The sequence below is a fragment of the Triticum aestivum genome, chromosome 1D, assembly GCF_018294505.1.
Source record: "Triticum aestivum cultivar Chinese Spring chromosome 1D, IWGSC CS RefSeq v2.1, whole genome shotgun sequence".
Lineage (NCBI taxonomy): Eukaryota > Viridiplantae > Streptophyta > Magnoliopsida > Poales > Poaceae > Triticum > Triticum aestivum.
Genome location: NC_057796.1, coordinates 15,967,301 through 15,972,925, shown reverse-complemented (window position 1 = coordinate 15,972,925; position 5,625 = coordinate 15,967,301).

Here is a 5,625-nt window from a genome sequence, read left to right as displayed (position 1 = left end):
GCAAATGAAGGCAGAAAGGGTTGAAAGTTGATGACGTGGCTTTGATTGGTGCATACTGAATGCACAAAAAGTCTGGAGTTGTAATAAGTAAAAAAATGAAATGCCTTTGTAACAGATGAGTTTACGTCCGAAACCCTGATACTTCGAAAGAGACTATCCATTTTGTACACGAATTGCATCCAGTTTTTGCCGTAACCCTCTCACCTTTTTTGAACATGCTATGTTGGTGAAATGATGATACCATGCCAAGTTTCAACCTTTTGGGAGTTCATTTGTAGTGCATTTCAATTTCAGGGTCATCTAGCTCAAAAAAATCAGTAAATGCATGAAAAATAGTAAATGAAGGCAGAAAGGGTTGAAAGTTGATGACATGGCTTTGAATGGTGCATACTGAATGCGCAAAAAGTCTGGAGTTGTAATAAGTTTAAAAAGTGAAATGCCTTTGTAACAGATGAGTTTTCGTCCGAAAACCCTGATACTTCGAAAGAGATTGTCCATTTTGTACACGAAGTGCATCTAGTTTTTGCCGTAACCCTCTCAACTTTTTTGCACATGCTATGTTGGTGAAATGATGATACCATGCCAAGTTTCAACCTTTTGGGAGTTCATCTGTAGTGCTTTTCAATTTCAGGGTCATTTAGCTCAAAACAAATCAGTAAATGCATGAAAAGTTGCAAATGAAGGAAGAAACGGTTGAAAGATGATGACATGGCTTCGAATGGTGCATACTGAATGCACAAAAAGTCTGGAGTTGTAATAAGTTTAAAAAAATGAAATGCCTTTCTAACAGATGAGTTTTCGTCCGAGACCCTGATACTTCGAAAGAGACTGTCCATTTTTTATACGAAGTGCATCCAGTTTTTGCCGTAACCCTCTCAGCTTTTTTGCACATACTATGTGGGTGAAATGATGATACCATGCCAAGTTTCAACCTTTTGAGAGTTCCTTTGTAGTGCTTTTCAATTTCAGGGTCATTTGGCTCAAAAAAAATCATTAAATGCATTAAAAATAGTAAATGAAGGCAGAAAGGGTTGAAAGTTGATGACGTGGCTTTGAATGGTGCATACTGAATGCACAAAAAGTCTGGAGTTGTAATAAGTTTTAAATAATTAAATGACTTTGTAACAGATGAGTTTTCGTCCGAAACCTTGATACTTCGAAAGAGTTTGTCCATTTTGTACACGAAGTGCATCTAGGTTTTGCCGTAACCCTTTCTACTTTTTTGCACATGCTATGTGAGTGAAATGATGATACCATGCCAAGTTTCAACCTTTTCAGAGTTCATTTCTAGTGCTTTTTCAATTTCAGGGTCATTTAGCTCAAAACAAATCAGTAAATGCATGAAAAATTGCAAATGAAGGAAGAAAGGGTTGAAAGATGATGACATGGCTTTGAATGGTGCATACTGAATGCGCAAAAAGTCTAGAGTTGTAATAAGTTTAAAAAAATGAAATGCCTTTGTAACAGATGAGTTTTCGTCCGAGACCCTGATACTTCGAAAGAGACTGTCCATTTTGTATACGAAGTGCATCCAGTTTTTGCCGTAACCCTCTCAGCTTTTTTGAACATGCTATGTTGGTGAAATGATGATACCATGCCAAGTTTCAACCTTTTGGGAGTTCATTTGTAGTGCATTTCAATTTCAGGATCATCTAGCTCAAAAAAATCAGTAAATGCATGAAAAATAGTAAATGAAGGCAGAAAGGGTTGAAAGTTGATGACATGGCTTTGAATGGTGCATACTGAATGCGCAAAAAGTCTGGAGTTGTAATAAGTTTAAAAAGTGAAATGCCTTTGTAACAGATGAGTTTTCGTCCGAAACCCTGATACTTCGAAAGAGATTGTCCATTTTGTACACGAAGTGCATCTAGTTTTTGCCGTAACCCTCTCAGCTTTTTTGCACATGCTATGTTTGTGAAATGATGATACCATGCCAAGTTTCAACCTTTTGGGAGTTCATCTGTAGTGCTTTTCAATTTCAGGGTCATTTAGCTCAAAACAAATCAGTAAATGCATGAAAAGTTGCAAATGAAGGAAGAAACGGTTGAAAGATGATGACATGGCTTCGAATGGTGCATACTGAATGCACAAAAAGTCTGGAGTTGTAATAAGTTTAAAAAAATGAAATGCCTTTCTAACAGATGAGTTTTCGTCCGAGACCCTGATACTTCGAAAGAGACTGTCCATTTTTTATACGAAGTGCATCCAGTTTTTGCCGTAACCCTCTCAGCTTTTTTGCACATGCTATGTGGGTGAAATGATGATACCATGCCAAGTTTCAACCTTTTGAGAGTTCCTTTGTAGTGCTTTTCAATTTCAGGGTCATTTGGCTAAAAAAAAATCATTAAATGCATTAAAAATAGTAAATGAAGGCAGAAAGGGTTGAAAGTTGATGACATGGCTTTGAATGGTGCATACTGAATGCACAAAAAGTCTGGAGTTGTAATAAGTTTTAAATAATTAAATGACTTTGTAACAGATGAGTTTTCGTCCGAAACCTTGATACTTCGAAAGAGTTTGTCCATTTTGTACACGAAGTGCATCTAGGTTTTGCCGTAACCCTTTCTACTTTTTTGCACATGCTATGTGAGTGAAATGATGATACCATGCCAAGTTTCAACCTTTTCAGAGTTCATTTCTAGTGCTTTTTCAATTTTAGGGTCATTTAGCTCAAAACAAATCAGTAAATGCATGAAAAATTGCAAATGAAGGAAGAAAGGGTTGAAAGATGATGACATGGCTTTGAATGGTGCATACTGAATGCGCAAAAAGCCTGGAGTTGTAATAAGTTTAAAAAAATGAAATGCCTTTGTAACAGATGAGTTTTCGTCCGAGACCCTGATACTTCGAAAGAGACTGTCCATTTTGTACACGAAGTGCATCCAGTTTTTGCCATAACCCACTCTACTTTTTTGCACATGCTATGTGGGTGAAAAGATGATACCATGCCAAGTTTCAACCTTTTCAGTATTCATTTGTAGTGCTTTTCAATTTCAGGGTCATTTAGCTCAAAACAAATCAACAAATGCATGAGAAAATGCAAATGAAGGCAGAAAGGGTTGAAAGCTGATGACGTGGCTTTGAATGGTGCATACTGAATGCGCAAAAAGTCTGGAGGTTTAATAAGTTTAAAAAGTGAAATGCCTTTGTAACAGATGAGTTTACGTCCGAAACCCTGATACTTCGAAAGAGACTATCCATTTTGTACACGAAGTGCATCCAGTTTTTGCTGTAACCCTCTCAACTTTTTTTCACATGCTATGTGGGTGAAAAGATGATACCATGCCAAGTTTCAACCTTATCAGAGTATATTTGTACTGCTTTTTAATTTCAGGGTCATTTTGCTCAAAACAAATAAGTAAATGCATGAAAAATAGCACATGAAGGCAGAAAGGGTTGAAAGTTGATGACGTGGCTTTGATTGGTGCATACTGACTGCACAAAAAGTCTGGAGTTGTAATAAGTAAAAAAATGAAATGCCTTTGTAACTGATGAGTTTACGTCCGAAACCCTGATACTTCGAAAGAGACTATCCATTTTGTACACGAATTGCATCCAGTTTTTGCCGTAACCCTCTCAGCTTTTTTGAACATGCTACGTGGGTGAAAACATGATACCATGCCAAGTTTCAACCTTATCAGAGTTTATTTGTACTGCTTTTTAATTTCAGGGTCATTTAGCTCAAAACAAATAAGTAAATGCATGAAAAATTGCAAATGAAGGAAGAAAGGGTTGAAAGATGATGACATGGCTTTGAATGGTGCATACTGAATACACAAAAAGTCTGGAGTTGTAATAAGTTAAAAAAATTAAATGCCTTTGTAACAGATGAGTTTTCGTCCGAAACCCTGATACTTCGAAAGAGATTGTCCATTTTGTACACGAAGTGCATCTAGTTTTTCCCGTAACCCTCTCTACTTTTTTGCACATGCTATGTGAGTGAAATGATGATACCATGCCAAGTTTCAACCTTTTCAGAGTTCATCTGTAGTGCTTTTCAATTTCAGGGTGATTTAGCTCAAAACAAATCAGTAAATGCATGAAAAATTGCAAATGAAGGAAGAAAGGGTTGAAAGATGATGACATGGCTTTGAATGGTGCATACTAAATACACAAAAAGTCTGGAGGTGTAATAAGTTTAAAAAAATGAAACGCCTTTCTAACAGATGAGTTTTCGTCCGAGACACTGATACTTCGAAAGAGACTGTCCATTTTGTACACGAAGTGCATCCATTTTTCCATAACCCACTCTACTTTTTTGCACATGCTATGTGGGTGAAATGATGATACCATGCCAAGTTTCAACCTTTTCAGTGTTCATTTGTAGTGCTTTTCAATTTCAAGGTCATTTAGCTCAAAACAAATCAGTAAATGCATGAGAAAATGCAAATGAAGGCAGAAAGGGTTGAAAGCTGATGACATGGCTTTGAATGGTGCATACTGAATGCGCAAAAAGTCTTGAGTTGTAATAAGTTTAAAAAGTGAAATGCCTTTGTAACAGATGAGTTTTCGTCCGAAACCCTGATACTTCGAAAGAGATTGTCCATTTTGTACACGAAGTGCATCTAGTTTTTGCCGTAACCCTCTCAGCTTTTTTTCACATGCTATGTGGGTGAAAAGATGATACCATGCCAAGTTTCAACCTTATCAGAGTTTATTTGTACTGCTTTTTAATTTCAGGGTCATTTTGCTCAAAACAAATAAGTAAATGCATGAAAAATAGCAAATGAAGGCAGAAAGGGTTGAAAGTTGATGACGTGGCTTTGATTGGTGCATACTGAATGCACAAAAAGTCTGGAGTTGTAATAAGTAAAAAAATGAAATGCCTTTGTAACAGATGAGTTTACGTCCGAAACCCTGATACTTCGAAAGAGACTATCCATTTTGTACACGAATTGCATCCAGTTTTTGCCTTAACCCTCTCAACTTTTTTGAACATGCTATGTTGGTGAAATGATGATACCATGCGAAGTTTCAACCTTTTGGGAGTTCATTTGTAGTGCATTTCAATTTCAGGGTCATCTAGCTCAAAAAAATCAGTAAATGCATGAAAAATTGTAAATGAAGGCAGAAAGGGTTGAAAGTTGATGACATGGCTTTGAATGGTGCATACTGAATGCACAAAAAGTCTGAAGTTGTAATAAGTTTAAAAAATTGAAATGCCTTTGTAACAGATGAGTTTTCGTCCGAAACCTTGATACTTCGAAAGAGATTGTCCATTTTGTACACGAAGTGCATCTAGTTTTTCCCGTAACTCTCCCTACTTTTTTGCACATGCTATGTGAGTGAAATGATGATACCATGCCAAGTTTCAACCTTTTCAGAGTTCATCTGTAGTGCTTTTCAATTTCAGGGTCATTTAGCTCAAAATAAATCAGTAAATGCATGAAAAATTGCAAATGAAGGAAGAAACGGTTGAAAGATGATGACATGGCTTCGAATGGTGCATACTGAATACACAAAAAGTCTGGAGTTGTAATAAGTTCAAAAAAATTAAATGCCTTTGTAACAGATGAGTTTTCGTCCGAGACCCTGATACTTCGAAAGAGACTGTCCATTTTGTATACGAAGTGCATCCAGTTTTTGCCGTAACCCTCTCAGCTTTTTTGCACATGCTATGTGGGT